Genomic DNA, 19,534 nt, shown 5'->3' with positions numbered 1-19,534 from the left:
TTTCCCCAATGTTTAGTACAGTGACTTCACAAAGATATGTGCTTTTTAAAAAAAAATTGAATTGAATTAAAAGATTTTAGGTTGTTGCATGAATATTTGGTTCTTGGAGGATGGGTAGGATTTGGATAGGCAAAGAGGAAAGATAATGGTTAATCATCAAGGTATCACTCAATCAAGGAATGAAGTAAGCATTGTGATAAGAGCTTTATAAATATCTCATCTGATCCTCATAACAATCCTGGGAGGTGGGTGGGTACTATTATCATCATTCTACAGTTGAGCAAACTGAGGCAGACAGAAGTTAGATGACTTTTCCAGGATCATGTAGCTTCTAAGTGTCAGAGACTGGTTTTGAACTTAGGCTTTACTGATTTCAGGGCCAGTGTGCTTATTCACTGAACCACGTAGCTGCTCAAGCTACAAGCATTTATTTAACACTTATTTACTATGTTCTAGGTAGGAAGATTCTATGGTTCTCAGAACTACTAGTTCTGTAATTCTACATAGTACTATTATTAGGTTTGCATAATTCAGCCTAGGTAGAGATGCCCAGGACCCTTACCGTTAGAGCTGCCCACAGGATATGGCTACGAGCCACCTCTAATCCATGTCAATCTTGGCCAGAATCTTTTTTTTTTTTCAGGGTCCAAGGGTTTCGTAAATGGAGAAGTCTTTCTTACTCATCTAAAGGAGAAAAAGGAAGGAAGTGGCTGTGGGATTTTTCAGAGGCACTGGGCCAGTCTCATCCCTGAAAGGAGGGTGTGTGGGGCGTCTGACTATATAAGGAAAAGAATAGCCAATGGAGTATACCAGGAGTGAAGCCCCAGAGAGTGTCCGATATGCAAACCCACCTAGCTCCTGACAGATATTACTCATTAGAGGGGTCTCCCCAGCTAAGACCCTGGGAAGGAAAGTCCCGTTGTGCATATGATTCAAACATCAATACTTCATGGAAGAGGGGACATTTGGTCCCCCCTCTGTCTCCTCTGCTCTGCTGGCAGCTCTTCAGCTTTGCCCCTCACCCCTTGAGAATGTATGCCTGCACCAAGCTCATCTCTGCCCCTGCCCTTGTGAGGAGCAGCTCTCAGTTACTGAGTAGACCTTTATCTGCAGTGGTACTAAAATGGCCAGAGGTTCAGACAGATGGGAACCTCAGCATTTTGGCAGCATCAGGTCCCTTGACCTCACTTATCTCCAGATGTGGATTCCAAACTAGCGCCGTCTCAAGGGACATTGACACAGCAGCCAAGTTTATTGGAGCTGAGGCTGCCACTGTGGGGGTGGCTGGCTCTGGAGCTGGTATTGGGACAGTATTTGGAAGTCTCATCATTGATTATGCCAAGAACCCCTCCTTGAAACAGCAGCTCTTTTCCTACGTCATCCTGGGTTTTGCTCTGTCTGAGGCCATGGGGCTCTTTTGCCTGATGGTGGCCTTCCTTATCCTCTTTGCCATGTGATGGAGCCATTTCTATCCTCCAGCGTTTCTGAATGTTCCTTCTCATCCTGGTCCTTTCATGTCTCTTGCAGCCTGTGAATACCTCCCCCTCCATCTTACCAGGTGGTCCTGGGGAAAGCCACAGGCTCAGGGTTTGACAGAAAGAAGACAAATAAATACTGTATTAATAAGCTGGAAAAAAAAGAGAGGGGGCATTTGGATTGAGGTTGGAAGGAAAGGTTGAGATTCAATAGGAGGGATAACATCCCAGGAATAAGGAACAGTTGAAGCAAAGACAAGGAGTCTAGACTGTTAGGAGGAGGGTGTTCCCTACTTCTGCCACCTAGTCAGAATTCAGGAGATAATTGTCAGAGGAGAGACAGCAGGAAGGGTGGGTGTGAATATCCCCACAGAATATGTCTTGGGGATAGGGAATAGTCTAGGGGGCCAGGGTTTAACCTGAGTGTTCATGGACAGAGCAAAACTTTCAAACCTAGAGGATTTGAACCTAGGGCCTCTGAGATCCCAAATTCAGCTCTTCATGATGCCTCATGGAATTCTAGAATATCTGAACTTTGCTTATTAGCATCATGTAGGTTGACATAGTGGACTCAGAAGACCTGAGTTTGATTCCTAGCTACAGGTATTTGCTTATCTTTGTGTTCATGTGTAGGCTACAGGCATCCAGTGTCCAACAGGAGGAGCTGCTGTCCCTTCAGAACATCTCAAATGTTCCTGTTGTGCAATCCTCTCAGGGATGGTAGGTGAGGTCGTCTGTGAAGGCTCCAGAGTTTGGGCTCACAGACAAAATCGGCATCACTGTTTAGGACTTCTCTTAAGTCATAGGGGAATGCAGACAGGCCCCATGGACTCTGACCGCTTTCTCTAGAAGTACAGCAGTCGGGAACACACACAACAACCCAGAAGAAGATGGAAAGGGGGACTTTTACCAGCCCCCCACCCAAGCAGTCCCATTGCAAGCTCCCAAGAACCTTACCTGGCTGCTCAATTCCCTACTCTCCATCCATTCCACCATGATTCTCCCAAAGAATAAGCCAGTCTGTCCAGAGTAGCCCAGCATTGAAAGGAATACAGAGCTAGCTTAGCTATTGCTATCCCCCTAGACTAGGTGTCTATACTTATCTCCTATTTGTGGCCCCCACTGGGCTAGTTCACACTGCGCCATTACCATTAGATTGCAAGCGCCTTGAAGGTAGGAACCTTTCTTTGTATTCTCCTGTAGCACAGTGCCTGGCACATAGTAGGCACTGTGATTTGACTTGATGCCTCCATCACTTAAGGATTCTCTTTTTCCTGTGTGGAGGCAGTGAGGTGGCTCACTGAAGACAGCACTGGGTCTGGAGTCAGGAAGACCTAAATTTAAAAGCTGCTATGAGGATCAAATAAAATAATATTGGTAAAGCACTTTGAAAACCCTAAAGCACTATATAGATCTATATATTAAGCATTATTGTCCTATTTTACAGATTGGAAGCTCAGACTCAGAAAAATAAAGTTAGTTACTGAAGTTCTCATAGTTATTGTCAGACCCAAGATTTGAATGATCCCGGGGCTCCTGACTTGAAATCAAATGTTCTCTTTGCAGACAACTATGTAGTACAGTAGATCAGGGAGATTTTTCTTCCTGAGTTCAAATCTGGCCTCAAACACTTATTAGCTGTGAAACCTTAGGCAAGTCACGTCTTTTTGCTTTAATCCACTGGAGAAGGAAAAGACAAATCACTCCAGTATTTTTGCTAAGAAAATTCAGTGTGCTGTGGTTCACAGAGTCATAAAGAGTTAGATATGATAGAAGGATTGAAGGTACACATCTCCTACACAGGCCTCTTCTCTCCAGCTTACCTAGAAGCTACCCAAAGGCAAAGCCATGGACTTCTCTCCCATCTCTTCCCCTGGAAATGAGTTCCCTAAGGGAAGGGCATGAGCATGGACGTGCTCTTCTCTTTCTTCCCAGACTATAAGCAGTCTGAGGACAGAACATGAGTCTCTTCTCTTTCTGTCACAGTAGGGCTGAGAAGAGGGTTGGACATGAAACAGAGCTTGATAAGGCCAAGGGGCAATATCTGTTCTTAGGAGGTAAATCATTCCTTCCTGGCTAAAGTCAGGACCTTACATGGTCCATGCATGGTGAGGGTCAAAGAGAATTCATTGTTGTTGGTCAATTGTGTTCAATTCTTCATGATCCCATTTGGAATTTTCTTGGTAAAAATCCTGGAGTGTTTTGTTATTTCCTTCTCCAGCCCTTTTTACAGATGAGGACATTGAGACATATAGCGTTAATTGACTTGCCCAAGGTTACATAGCTAGTAAGTGTCTAAGGTCAGATTTGAACTCAGGAAGATGAGTTTTCTAAACTCCGGCCTGACACTCTATCCACTGTACTACCTAGCTGTCCACAAAGAGATTATTTAACTTCAATTCAGAAGACCTGGGATCATTCAAATCTTGGATCTGACACTAACTGTGAGACCTTGAGTAGCAAACTTTACTTTTCTGAGTCTGAGTTTCCCATCTATAAAATGGGACAATAATGACTAGATTTATATGACCCTTTAGGGTTTCCAAAGCTTTACAAATATTATTTTTTTTGCTCCTCACAACTACCCTGTTAGATAGGTCCTATTATTATCCCATTTTGCAGATGAGGAAGCTGAGACCATAGGGCAGTTAAGTGACTTGCCTAAGATAACACAACTAATAAGTATCTGAGGTTGGATTTGAACTCAAGTCTTTCTGATCCCAAGTCCAACATCATTCTAGCCTCTAGGCTACCTATAATTATAGGCCACCAACAATTATACTTTCTTTCTCATGGAGGTGCTGTTAGATAAGTCCTTTCTAAACTGTATAGGGATGTAAGTTATTAATAGTATTTTCCCATGGTCCCAACCTCACTAAGGGATATTACTCAGTGGAGTCCAGGGTACTGATTAATCCTTTCCCATTTGAAGGAAAAGGGGTGAAAGAGTCACAGCCAAGACATCTCCATAGCCAAGAAGTTCAGAATTCATTCTCCCTACAGTGGGGAACTACAGTCTGGAGAAAAGAAGTCGATTGTCCGAGGTCACTTAGTTAAGACAGCTTTGAAAGTTGCATGTTGAGTTTCTTATTCACTTTGAAAGAAAAACAAGCCTTCCTTCCTTAATGGAGACTCACGGTTTCCTTTACAATTCCTTGTTCCACAGTGTATGTGGAACTGCACATTGGAGTTTAAGTTGAGAATTTAAAACAAAACAATGCAAAAGAATCCAGATCCTGCTGGAGCTTCAGCTCTGAGCTGAGTGACAAAGTGTCAGGGCAGACAATGAATGGTCCCAGACTCTAAATTAGAGCTTAGGGTTAGGTTGGCCCCGGCTACCTTCTCGGATGCTTTGGTAAACACACATCAAAGGCTTTATAGAGCCTTCTGACATCAGGAAACTTCAAATTCTCTCCCTCCTAAAGAATGATAAAAACTCATTTCTCTAGTTGATAGCGAACATTTATACAGTATTTCCTGTATGCGAAGCACTGTTCTAAACGCTTTATAATCATTATCTCATTTGTCCTCACCACTAACCAGGGAAATAGGTGCTCTTATTATCCCCATTTTGCAGATGAGGAAAATGAGGCAAAGGTTTAGTGACTCACCCAGGGTTACACAGATAGTAATTGCCCGAGGCCAGATTTGAACTTGGGGCTTCCTGACTCCAGGCCTAGCTCTCTATCCATTATGCTGCTCAACTGCCCCTGGCATGGTAAGGCTTACGAAGCACTTTCCTCACAATAACCCCATGAGACAGGAAGTATAAAAAGTATTATTATCCTCAATGAGATTGAGCTCCAGAGTGGGAGAAGTGGCCAAGGTCACACAACTGGTAAATATGAAAGACGGGATTCGAACACAAGACTCCTAACTACTAACCCAATATTCCCTCCATGCTTCTGAATTTCATACACATGACTCTTCTTGCCTGTGACCTTTATCTGTGGGATGTAGGCCCTTGATGGGGTTTACCATGGGACTTTCACAGACCATTCATCCTTGGGAATTTTCCCACAGTGATGAGCCAATCAGTTAATTCATATTCAGTGCTTGCTACCCCTAAGTCACCCTTCCTAGCTTTGTGTTCTCAGTTGTACTATTGACAATATGTGATAGAATCAGGTTGTCAAGATGAGTTAGCGTTCAACAAAGTGAAATTTAACTTTGGGAGAAAGTCCATGCTCACCTGAAGGTTAAGAATCAGGATCCAATTCCAAGGAACCAAAAGACCAGGCTAGTTTCGTGTCAGGATTTTTTTGGGAAGAATTCTGATGCAAGGGAACACAGGACTGAAAGGATTTAGAGCCATAAGGGACCTCAGTCAATTAGCAAATTAACATGCATTTATTGGGTTCCTACCATGTGCCAGACACAGTTATATGTTGGTGTTGATCAATTGTTTCAGTCACATACAACTCTTTCTGACCCCATTTTAGGGTTTTCTTGGCAAAGATGCTGGAGGGGTTTGTCATTTTTTTTCTCCAGGTCATTTGACAGATGAGGAAACTGAGGCAAACAGTATGGAGTGACTTGCCCAGGATGGCACAGCTAATAAATGTCTGAGGCCAAATTTGAACTCATGAAGATGAGTCTTACTGACTTCCATGGATGGTTCTCTGTCCAGTACGCCACCTAGCTAGCTGCTCAGTTATGTGCTGGGGATACAAATGTCAAAGTGAGATATTTCCAGTCCTCAAGGAACTTATATTCCACTGGGACCACTCACAGGTAAGTAAATACAGAATATAGACCCCCAAAACAGTGATGGAGAGTGGAAGGGTGAAAGGAAGCTAACAAGATGGTTGGATTCTCAGTCTCCTGACTCTTCTAGGATTGCATTACTTAGCTTCAGGTTGGGTAACCAGATAGGAAGACCTTTTTAAGAAGCCAAATTTTGAAGGGAATGAAAATTTCCAAGAGGAAATCACTGAGGGCTGAGGAAGAAAAGCATTCTAGGCATGTGGGACAGCTGGTTCAAAGACAGGGAAGGAAGAGACAGAATGTTCTGTACAGGGACAGGCAAGCAATCCAGTTGGGCTGGAATGCAGTATTCTCAAGGAAGAGGAATGTGCAATCATCTTAGAAAAATAAGCTAGTCAGATAGTGAAGGGCTTTAAATGCTAAATGGATAAGTCAATTTCAACTTAAAAGCAATGGGAGGCATTTAGGCTTTTTGTGCAGAGGGATATTGAGTCAAATGAAGTTTCAAGAGCGACTTCTAGTTTATGAACCTAGATAGGAGAAAGAATTACAGAATTAAGGAAATTATGAGGAATGTGAAATTACAATATGGAATGTCAGAAACTTTGATCACTGGACCCATTGCGTATTTATGCTATCAAATATCAACTGTGCTTTCACTGAAGCAAAGCAAACATCTTCTTGTTCCTTAATTAATTCACTATTCTACTTTCCTTTTCATCTCTTCTTGAGGCTTTCATGGTAACTGCTCCCCTGACCTTTTCAGTCGAGGACTAAAAATTAGTCTGTTTGCTAAGAGTTCTCCCTTTCATCCTCCTTATCTCATGGCACTCAGACATTTTCTTCCACCATCTTTTCCTTCACTCCAGTCTCTGATGAAGAAGAGATGGTCCTTTTCCTTGCCAAGGAAAACCATGCACCCTTCAACTCACCCCCTCCCAACTTCTCCATCAAATTGAACATCCCTTCTAGTCTCTCCTATCTCTCTCTCTGTTTGTCTCTCCCTCCCCCCCCCTCTCTCTCTCACATCCTCATTCTCTTCTTATCTACTAGGTCCTTCCCTGCTGCTTACAAACATGTCCATGTGGCCCCATTCTTAAAAAATTCTCATTTGATCTGTCTATCCCATTATTTATGTATTTATCAGTTATTTATATATTGTGCCTCCTTGAGAAAGCCATCCTCAATCCTTAATCAGTGCTTCTCCTCCTTTCATTTTCTTCTAAACCCTCTGCAATGTATCTTCTGACTTTATCATTCAACTGGAACCACACACTCCAAAATTACTTTTGCTGCTGTACAGTCATTTTTCAGTAGTGCCTGACTTCTCGTGACCCCATTTGGGATTTTCCTGGCAAAGATATTGGAAATGGTTTGCCATTTCCTTCTCCAGCTCATTTGACAGATGAGGAAACTGAGGCAAACGGGGTTAAACGACTTGCTGGAGGTCACACAGCTAGTAAGTGTCTGAGGTCAGAATTGAACTCAGGAAGATGAATTTTCCTGATTCCAAGCCCAGTGATCTACCCACTGCGCCACTTAGCTGCCAAAGTTACTACTGATCTCTTAATTGCCAGATTGCATGGTCTTTTCTTAATTCTCATTCTTTTGACTTTCCTGTATTCTTTGACACTGTTGATCACCTTCTCATCTTGGATATTCTTTCCCTACTAGATTTTCATGGCACTGACAGGTTGTCTTACCTGCCTGACCATCTGCCTCTTTTGCTGGTTTTTCATTCATGAGAAGTCCACTAATGAAGGTTGTCTCTGAGCACTCTGTTCTGGGCCTCCTTCTCTTTTAACTCTTTATTATCTTACTGGTGCTCCTATCATCTCTCTTGGGTTGAATGACCATCACTAGTCTCTCTGTTCACATTTGGACAGTCATCTCCAACGGCCTCTTCAACATCACAAACTGAATGTCCTAAAGGCATCTCAAAGTTGACATCTCCGAAACATGGTGCTCCCAAGTATTCCTCTCTTCAGAACTTCCTTGTTACTGTCAAGGGCATCATCATCCTCCTAGTCACCCAGGCTCAAAATCTCACTGTGATCCTTGACAGCTCATTCTCATCTCCCAAATCCAATCCATTACCAAATCTTCCTTCACAACATCTCTAGTGTACAACTCCTTTTCTCTGCTCACACAGACACTTCTTACTACTTGTCTCTTGGACTGCTACAGTAGCCTTCTAACTGATCTCCTTGACTCAAGTCTTTCCCCATTCCCATCAGGGAAGCCCAGAAACTCTTTACTTCCAGAAACAAATATCAGATCTTCTGTTTGTTATTTAAAGCTCTTGACAGACTTGTCCCTTCCTACCTTTTCCATCTTCTTACACCTTACTCTCCTCCCACACTCTATAATGAAGTCCTGTGAACTGCAAGTACTGCACTCCATCTTCCATTTCCTTGCCTGTTCCCCATTGACTGTCCCCCATCCCTGGAATATATTGCCTCAATTCTACCTCTAGGTTTCCTGGCTATTTTCAAGGCATAATTCAAATTCCACATTTGGCAGGGGATTTTTGCCAGGCTTTTCCACTGCTAGAGTCTTCCCTTTTGGATTGTCTTCATCTACTCTGTAGATGTCTCCTAGTTATCTACTTGTTTCCTTCCACTAGAATGTACATTCCTTGAGGGAAGGGACTGGTTTTTTTTTTTTTTACTTTCTTTGTATACCTAGATCTTAGCACAGTGCCTGGCACAGAGGAGGCACTTAAATTTTTGTTGAGCTGATTGACTAGATTAAAACCCAGGTCATTCATAAAATGTCAGAGCTGGAAGAAAACTTCAGTTCTCCTTCAGGTCTAATGATTGTTATAATCCCTAGTATGTCAGGCAGGTGGATATAAATTCTTGCGCTTTGACTCAAGTGAAAATTGCCCAACTTGAGGCTGAAGTAGATCCAGGTAGATAGAAATTCATACAAAAAAGATCTTAGGTCTCTTAGCTGCCCACAAGCTCAAGCTCAACTCAAACTCAAAATGAGTCAAGAGTGTGATGTGCAAATAAAAAAAAAAACACCAAAAAACTAAGGTGATCTCAGGCTGTATCAATAGAAGCTTAATGTCCAACATGGGGGGGGGGTAGTACTGCTGAATTTTCTCCCCCAGTTAGGCCCTATCTAGAGAGTTGTTCTTTTTAAAAATTTTGTAAATAGTATTTTATCTTTTTTTCAATTACACGAAAAGGCAATTTTCAACATTCATTTTCATAAGATTTTGAGTTCTGAATTTTTCTTCTTCCCTCTCTCCTTCTCCTTCCCTCCCTCCTCCCCCAAATGGCAAACAATTTGATATAGGTTACACATGTGCAATTATGTTAAACATATTTCTACATTAGTCATGTTGTAAAAGAAGAAACAGAACAAACACACACATACAAAACAAAGAAAGTGAAAATAGTATGCTTCGATCTGCATTCAAGACTCCATCAGTTCTTTCTCTGGATGTGGATAGCATTTTCTATCATCAGTCTTTTGGAATTGTTTTGGGTTATTGTATTGCTGAGAAGAGCTGAGTCGATCACAGTTGATACAATGTTGCTGTTACTGTATACAATGTTATCCTGGTTCTGCTCACTTCTTTCAGTATCAGTTCATGTAAATCTTTCTAGGTTTTTCCTGAAATCCACCTGCTCATCATTTCTTATAGCACAATAGTATTCCATTACATTCATGTCCCACAGCTTGTTCAGCTATTCCCCCAGTTGATGGGCATCCCCTCAATGTTCTTGGTCACCACAAAAAGAGTTGCTATAAATATTTTTGTACATGTGGGTCCTTTTCCTTTTTTATTGATGGCTTTGGGATACAGACCTAGTAGTGGTATTGCTGGATCAAAGGGTATGCACAGTCTGATACAGAGTTATTCTTAATACTAGGACCACATTTTAGGAGGCCCAAGTTAGAGTGGGTTGAGAGGACAGCAAGCAAGAACTTGTAGCTGAAGACATTGGTGATGAAGAGGATTGAAGTTCCTGAAACTACAACATCAGCCCTCTGGGGTGGGGGATCAAAGACTTGAATCTGAATCTCTGTTCTGGTTCTAGGTCACACACTAGTTGTGTGACCAAGAACAAGTCACTTCACCTCTGATCTGTAGTGGGAACAATGCTTTATTTATCTATGACACAGAATTGTTATAAAATGAAATAAAGGATGTGAAATTGCTTCATAACTGTGAGTCATTCTACACATATATAGGATGATTCTTATTACTGGGAAATCCAGCCCTCCCTATCCTTTCATGTTGCTATCCTCCCTTCTTAGTTTGGGAAGGCTAGGATGTGAAAGTTGGTGGCCAAGTGATAAGTTTGGCATGAAGCCCACTGGACAAATTCTAGGTGGTTCTTTAAGCAAATCCAGTACTGATAGTCCAGTTACATTTAGATTGGGGAAAGTTTGGTGAGGGTTAGGAAGCAGTGGAATGCTTTGTACTTTCCAAAAGGATTCACCCTCTCCTCGATTCCTTCAAACAGCAAGCTTTGCTTATGCATTTAAAATAGAATCTAGTGTAGGAAAATTCTATTTGCTCTCATCATTTCAGAAACAAACTCACTGAGTAAAGTCCACTTCTAACCCCACTTATATCTTTACTACAAGACCTAGGGATACTACTACTAGCAATAACTTATACTTATAAAGTGCTCTAAGCAGAGGTGTAACTAGAGTAAGGTGAATGGGACTCTTTCAGGACACCAACATTTAGAGGGTGATAATAATTTCAATAGCATAGAAATGGTTCTAGAGTTTTGCAATGTTAGCAGGAATGATTGATTAAAATTCCTCCCCCAGAAGATGCACCCCAGGTGAACTTTCCCATAGTTCAGCTTCTCTCTGCTCCCATTCCTCTCGAGGGTCCTCCAGAATCAGTCTTGCTGTGTCCCAAATTCTCCAATGCTGGATGCTAGTGTTTCAGGCTTTCTCTGAATTGATCTTAAGGCAATGATTTGAAGGCATGTTTCCTACAGCTCATTCTGGGTGCATATCTTGTAAAGTTCATGCCAGGTGCTCAGATTGCTAGTTATAGCTCTGGCTTTAAGGTTCATCTTAATGTTTGATATGATTGGATATGTGTCAGATTGCCTACTGTCTCATGGAGGGTGGGGGAGGGAGCCAAGAATTTGGAACTCAGAACTTTTTTTGAAATGTTAAAATTGTTTTAACATGTAATTGGGAAAAATAAAATGTTATCAAAAATAAGGTTCATCTCATTTAAACCTCACAACAACCCATGTAGAGTAAGGACTATAGGCATTATTATCCCCATCTTACAGATAAAGAAACTGAGTTGTAAGAAGATATCAGTCCCTTATAGGGGATCAAAAATTTCTCAGTAGAGCCTTGTGACCTCTAATTATCACAGTAGCTTCAAGCAACTTAAGGAATAATTTTAGGAGAAGGCAGACATGATCTGTTTATGGCCAGTGTATGTGATTACTAATACACTGGGCTTCAGAGATACTTATGGAACTCTCGCTTCAAAACCATTTCTCCTACTGGTCTGAAACTGTACCTTAAAAACTGCTCTTAAAGATTTTCTCTTTCAGGATTGATGCATTCATTGAGTCTGAGAATATCTGTTCTGGGAGGATCCTTAGAACTGGAGATTTGCCTCAGAATGAATTAGAGTCACTCACTGCATCCATAGGAATGAAAGTTGTAGTTCAAGTTTTAAAATGAGAGAGAGACTCAATCAGTTTCTTCTACCCATTTCAATTCCTTCATTTGGAGGCAAATGCTTCTCCAAATGAGTGATTACTTGGTTACTCCATATCCATATTAGGAAAGAGGAAGGGGACAAAGCCCACGCACAACACTGATATGTAGAAAAGAGATTAGAGGCTATTCTCCACAGACTGCTGGAGACAGAAGTGAGATGTTGACTATACAAATCGGCATCCAGGTTGGGGCGATGCTGTGTCAGCTTCCCAGACTGGGATCTGTGTGGCAGCTCCAAAGATGGCTTTTTGTAGAAGACAAGACCCACTTCTGACAAGAGTTAGGGATAGTGTCCCCTTTTCAGGAGTCCCAGGATGTTGAGTGCAGAGGAACAAGGTGTTATCTGTAGTCTCCATTTCCAAATTTGTACTTTGAGATCTTGGAAAGTACTCATCCATAGAGTGGGATGACAGTGAGAGTATGAGATTGGAATGCTTCCTGATTTGCTCAAGATTAGCTAACGGGACATATGAAGGGTCATAGCTATGGGCTGTTTGGGTCCAGATGGACACATCTATGATGTTATATTAGAGAAAAGAAGGAGAGATTATACTTTTTGGTTTTAAGGAAAAAGCAAAAGATGGTAAGAAACAATTTACACTTGCAGGATACCAGCCAATTGATAAAGACAGGATTCTCCTCAAGAATATCTGTCTATTGGCTAATACTGAGAGAATAACTTTGGATTGTTTTATTGGAGTGAAGAAGATCAAAGGAGGCACTTTTGTTTTTCCCCTTTAGGATTCTCCATAAGAATCCTAACTGAGATTCTATAGGGTCAAGTCAAGCCAAGCCAATAAGCACTTAGGAAACATTTCCTTTGTTCCAGACGCCATACTAAGGGCTGGGTTTATAAAGAAAGGCAAAAATAAGAAAGTTATACTCCGATAGGGGGAGACAATAGGTAAACAACTACACATGTGCCAATACCAGACAGGAGGTGCTAGTACTGAGTGGGAAAGGTCTCTCGTAGAAGGCAAGATTTGAGCTGAGACATGAAGGAAGCTAGGAAAACCAGGAGATGGAGGAAAGGAGGAAGAACTTTCCAGAGATGGGGGACAGTCAGTGAAAATACAGGGCTTTAAGAGAAGGGATGCAAGGGAAAGAGAATAACCTCCCATTTATCAAAGATCCTAACATTGGGGGAAAAGCTGCAATTATGAATATAGCCAGACGTATGCTAATAAATGTTTAACATCTAAAGTGTGCCCAGGACACACTTTTAAAAAATTTAGCTTTCAACATTCACTTCCATAAGATTTTGAGTTCCAATTTTTCCTCATTTCTCCCTTCCCTCCCCTCCAAGATGGCATATAAATTAAATGTAAAGCAGAATTAGAACCAAGTGGAGAAACCATGTTTCTTTAAGAAACAAAAATACAAGTTTAGTCTGAATGATTAACACATCTCCATCACTTTCTAAAGTCTAGGCCAAATGACAAATTCAAGTCCAATCTGCAGCATTTGCTGATTTCTGAGGAGGAACATCTCACATTGAAAACTTAACTATCAGTTCTCACAAGCCAACAGGAGCTGGTTCCAGCACACCCTTGATTATGACCGTGTATAAATACCTATAAGCACATACATATTTTATAGCCAGGAATACTGATTCATTGACATTCCTCTGAAGGGGAAAGGATGGCGCTTAGAGTTATGAAATTCTAAGAAACAAACATGTTCTTCTACAATTAATATGAAAGGCTCATAGAGACCATAGAGATTTTGCAATGCATCATGGCAGTCACGGAACCATGGCCCTACGATACGGAGTATGGACATTTAGAAGGCACCAACACCACTTATACTTCTTCAGCAACAGAGACATAGCTGAGTTTAGAGTCTAGCTGGAAAGAAAGGATAATTAGACAAAGATGAAAGCTATCAGATGGTATGTACTGACCATCACATTTCAAGGGAGCTTCTCTGTCTCCATTGAAGTAATCTCATTGTGCCAGATATTTTTTTCTTTTCTTTTTCTGTTTTTTGAGGCAATGGGGTTAAGCGCCTTGCCCAGCATCACACTGCCAGCGTCTGAGGTCGGATTTGATCCCAGCACTTACTGACTCCAGGGCCAGTACTCTATCTACTATATCAGTAGTTGCCCCATGCCCTATCTTCTTTACCTATCTGTCCCCTTCAACTGAATTTGTCTTAAGAAGTAGATTTGAGGGCAAATTGCTCCAATATGTTCTTATAACATTTGCCCTTGACTAGTTATAATCCTGTATTAGAACATAGAATATGGAACATTAGAGCTGGAAAGGACCTTAGAAGATGGAGCTTAGAAATCAAAGCTGAGATGGACCTTAGAACAAAGAATGTCAGTGGACACAGGGGACTGGGCTGAGAGGCTGGTGGTTACTGAAATCAAATCTTCCAGTTTAGGCTTGGGAAGTTTTCAAAATATGCTGTGTATTCACAGTGGTGGTCATCCTAAGGAGAAGATCAATCTTTACCCAGTCAGTGACATAAAGGTAGTTGAGGGTAGAGGGTAGAGGCAACAAGTTGACTTCCCTCCCTGGGCCTTCAATTCATTTTTTTCCCTTCCTGCAGCTTCCTGAGTCAGCAGCCTCCCCTTGGGGAACCACCTCCTTTGTTTCTTCATATCTCCTCCTGGGAAAGAGGCTCTGGGAAGCTTCAGGGGTGAGACAAAGGGCTCAGATAATAGCTGTGGCCCATGAATTCCCTGATTAGCCTAACCCTTGACCACCTAGCTTCTTACATTCTCCATTTTTCTCTCTCCTGCCTTGAGAGCTTACTTCTCTGGGACATTCTACATTTTCTGAAAATTCAGCATGGGACAGTGCACAGAATTTTTATTGAAAAGACCTGGGTTCAAGTTCTTCCTTCTAATTGCATAACAATTATTAAGTCCCTTTGCTTCTCACCAAAGACACATCCTTGTCATCTATATAATGAGGACAACATCATTTGTATTACTTAGGTGAGGGATCTATTGTGAGGAAATCACTTGTAAACCTCAAAGTCCCTCTAAAATCTGAGTACTATTAATGTTATTTTATCTTTGAAGGCAAATAATCCCAAATGGCCAATTAGCCATGGCTCAAAGAATACAAATTCAATGTTACAAATATTTATTAATGTTCAATGGGAATAAGGCTCTCTATCCTGGGCACACAACACAGTCCTTGTCCATAGGGAGCTTAAAATCTACAAAGAGGGATACAAGATGTAGGGAAACGAGAATTGGGAAGAAGAGTAGATAGAGCAGGAGCAGAGAATTCAGAAGAAAGTTTGAAGAGAGAGAGAATCATTTCCAGAGGAAAGAACAGAGAAGGCTTCATTGAAAAGGTAGGTAGGAATGTGGTCTACACAAATCCTTTCTTGCTTCCCAGCCCACTCATCCCTGAGAATTTTCCCATATTTGAGGAAACAGTCTCTCCCATGGACAGCCAGCCACTCATCCCTTGCTGTATCTAGACACTCGTAGAGATATCAACTTCATGTACATGAATTTTCTGTGGGTATGAAATTAAGACAAGAGAATCAGGGTCCCTAAAGATCTACCCAGGTTGACATGATGGGCTCATTAAGAGAACAAGATGAAATTTAACAAAAGAACGTCTACAATACAGAGGTATTTCTTCTGTCTTAGGAGAAGAAAGGGAAAGAGGGGAAGGGCTGCCACATGCCACATTTAACAATAGAGGTGGGGGAGCCATTTTTTTCCTGGGGATCCAGAAAGCTAAGTCAGGGAAGTAGGAGGACTTTTTCAGATCCCCAGAATTCAAGAGATATAGAAGGTCTCAAAAGATTCAGAATATAAAATGGCAAAACATAGGCCATAACGTATCTCATCTGGAAGGCACCTTGGAGGTGCTGTGGGTAAGCGGTCTCACTTTATAAGTAACAACTGAAGTGTACAGATTTGCCTAGTTTGCCTAAAATTACAGAGTCAGTAAATGACAGGGCACAGGTTTTCTGTTTCCCAGGCCTATGCTGTTTCTCTTAACACGCCTTTCTTTCTTCCATCTCCCTAGTCTTTGAATAAAATTATATGCTCCAGGGCATAATCAGAGTAGTAAATGTTTAAAGACATAGTATAAATACTATATTTGTCTAGGTAGTAAGAGTACTGTCTACTCCTGCTAAACTAGGATTTTACACATATCAAAGAGCTTTCCTTCATATCTATTATCTCATTTTTACATGACCATGTAATTTCTTTAAAAATACAGGAGGTTGGGTTGAATTTAAAAGGTCTTCCTGTTCCTATGGTATTACAAATTCAGTGAATCAACTACGTGGAGCAGGAACAAAGATGCTAACTTTATTTTAGGCTACTGGATTTTATTCTCTAGAGCCTGGGAGGCAATGGCCCTCCTGACTTCCACCCTGATCAGATCGAGTATGGGGAACAAGTTCCATTACGGCCGTCACATTTTAGGAGAGACATTGGCAGATGAAAGGGTATACAGAGGAGGGGGACCAAGCGGGTGAAAGGACCAGAAACCAAAGACGATCAGTGACAGAAGGAAAGGACCCATATGTACAAAAAATATTTATAGCAGCACTTTTTGTCATAGCCAAGAACCGGAAACAAAGTCTGGGCCTGTCAGCTAGGGATGGCTGAACAAATTGTGATAGATGAAAGCAATGGATTGGTATTGTTCTATAAGAAACAGCAAATATAAAGTATTGAAAGAAACTTGGGAATTTATATGAATTGGTGCAGAGTGAAAGGGGCTGAACAAGAGAAGAATTTTCATGATGACCATAATCATTTAAAGGAAAGCAAGAAGTCTTCCCCAGCCCCTCTTGATTCCAGGACCTTCTTTTTTTAGTTACTTCCTATTTATTATGTGCATATTGATGTGCATGTTGTCTCCAACATTAGCTTGTAAGTTCCTTGAGGGCAGGGACCATTTTTTGCCTCTTTTTGTATTCCGAGCACTTGGCACAGTAACTGGCACATAGTAGGTGCTTAATAAATGTTTATTGATTGATTGAAAGACTTCAAATGTCCAGCTGACGCAGTGACCAATCAAAAGAGCTAATCTTTATATCATGCTTTAAGGTTTGCAAAGCTCTTTGAATAGATTTTCTCACTGGATCATGACTTTAGAGGACCAATGATAAAGCATGCTTCTTGCCTGTTGGCAGAGAGGTGGTAGACTAGAGGTACAGAATGAGATATACATTTTCCAAGATGGTCAGTCTCTTGATTTGCTTTGCTTGATTATGTTTCTCTGTCATAGGGGAGAAAATTCTAATAGAAGGAGGGAGTTATTGGTTTGTGATAAAGATTAAAAAAAAGAGCACCAATAAAACATTAAAACAGAAGAAAGCAAAAAAGTTCATTTGGAGAGATAAAGAGGGCAATTTTGTTACTACTTTGTTAAATTTAATATCCACTTAAAACTATTATGCTTACAAGATCTCATAAAACCCTCTTTTGTTCTTTGCATATTACAATGCTTGTGTTTATTGATGATTAAGTTCATAATAAAAAGAGAAATATTTTTTAAAAAAAGAAAAGACAAATAATTTCAGGGAAGGATCACTTAAAGAACTTGGGATGTTTAATCTGGAGAAGGCTTAGTGGACACACAACTGAGGTCTTCAAATATCTGAAGGGCTATTATAGGAAAGAGAAAGGTTAGATTTGTTCTGTTTGACCTCAGAAAACAAAAGCAAGAGTTATATGAGGAATATGCAGAGAGGAAGGTTTTAAGTTTGATGCATGGAAAATATCCAACAAAGGAATGGGTTGCCTTAGAGTTGGCAAATTCCCTGTGTCTAGAAGAGCAGGAGCAGGGGTTGGATGACCAATTGTTGGGGACATGGCAGACGGGATTCCTACGATCAGTAAGGCTGGGTTGGATCCTTTCTGAGGTTACTTCAAATGGCATAATTCAATTTTATTCAATACTCATAAGTGCCTACTATGAATAAGGGAAACAAAGATAGACAAAACCCATAATTCCTGTTTTCAGGGAGTTTACAATCTGATGGAAGAGGAGGATGACAAAACATACAAATAATTGAGGAAAAGATATTCACAAATGAGAAGTCCAAACAAATAATTATGAGAAATTTGAGGAGGAAGAGATTACTTTCATCTGGGGGTGGGGTGGGGTCTGGGAGGAGATGACACATAAGTTGGGCCCTGAAAGAAGGAAGTTATGCCAATAGCTGAAGAAGGGAGAGAATCATTTCTGGCCATGGAGGATTGAGTAAGCAGAGGCATTGAGATAGGATGAGGTATGATCAAAATGGAGAACAAAGAATGAGCTAGAATGTAATATACACAAAACATAAAGCTAAATATATAGGTTGGAACTAGATAGGAAGGGCCTTGAATACCAGATTAGGAGTTTATTCCTTATTTGGTAGGCAATGGTGAGCAGCTGAAGGCTTTGAGTAGAAGAAAGATACAATTTGAGCATGCATTAGGAAGATGATGTACACAGAGAGAGGGAAGGATTGGAGAGGGGAGGGTCTGGAAGTAGCAATCGAACTAGGCTGTTATGATGGTCTCAAAGAGAAGAGATTAGAACCTGATGGGAAGGGGAATGGGGAAGAATAGATGGATGTGAAAACTTTTGCTGAAGTAGAATTGACAGGATTTGGCAACTGGTCAAATATGTGGGAGTAAAGGAGAAAGAAGGGACAAAGATGACTGTGAGATTTCAAACCAGGGTGAGTGGGAGTGTCATGAACAGAAATAGAAAGATTGGGGAGAAGCAGATTTGGAGGAAGGATGATGAGTCCACTTTTGGACAGGTTGAGTTGGAGATGGTGCATTGGTCGATAACTGGAGATTTAAGATGGGAACTCAGGAGAAGAGATTAGGATTGAATATAGACTGAGGAATCATCTACATAGAGGTGATCATTGAAGTCAATGGACAACTCACCAAGAGACAGAGTGTAGAGAGAGAAAGAGAAGAGATCTGTGGGTCTATAACTCTAAAGGAATGTCAGGGTGACCCAGAAAGAAGGACCAAATGAAATATTCACTAATCACCTACTAACTGCAAAGCACTATGCTAAGTGTTGGGTATGCAAATAGAAATATAAGACAGTCCTTGCTCTCAAAGAGCTCACATTTTATTTTATTGTTTAAAATTTAATATTTCATTCTCCCCACCAATTTTAACATTCTTTTTTCAATTTTTGAGTTCCTAATTCTCTCCCTTCCTTCCCTCTCACCTTCATTGAGAAGGCAAGTGATGACAAGAGCTCAGGAGTCCTGGGCTTAGCACAAAATCTGGCACATAGTAGGCTTATCAATTGACTAATACTAGTACTAGGTCTGCTACTGTTTAGCTCCACGATATTGAACAAGTTATAGGACTTTCACAGGATTCAGAACTGGAAGTGACCTTGAATGAATGAATAAACGTATGAAGGAAGAAGTAATAAAAAAAAGTATGTGTTAAACACTCACCACCTGTCAGGCACTTTGCCTGATACAAATACAAATACAAAAGAAAGAGTCTTGTCCTTGAGCAGCTTATATTCTAACAGGGAAAGACAATACACATAAAGTAATGATGGCAGGGGAAGGGTTTTGGTCTGCAAAGTCCCAGGGATGGTAAAGTAAGTGAAGACATAGGACAGTCCATTGATAGCATTTCCAGAAACAATGGTCCACTT

At 40.9% G+C, this 19,534-nt stretch overlaps 1 pseudogene; it reads left to right on the top strand.

Annotated features, from left to right (window-relative positions):
* Positions 1-983: 983 nt before the first annotated feature.
* On the top strand, positions 984-1,457 carry LOC140509560 (ATP synthase F(0) complex subunit C2, mitochondrial pseudogene; annotated as a pseudogene).
* The last annotated feature ends 18,077 nt before the right edge of the window (positions 1,458-19,534 follow it).

Source organism: Notamacropus eugenii, chromosome 6 (assembly GCF_028372415.1).
Source record: "Notamacropus eugenii isolate mMacEug1 chromosome 6, mMacEug1.pri_v2, whole genome shotgun sequence".
In the NCBI taxonomy this organism is placed as follows: domain Eukaryota; kingdom Metazoa; phylum Chordata; class Mammalia; order Diprotodontia; family Macropodidae; genus Notamacropus; species Notamacropus eugenii.
The sequence above is the reverse complement of the archived record's forward strand: the minus strand, read 5'-3'. Positions and strand labels throughout refer to the sequence as shown.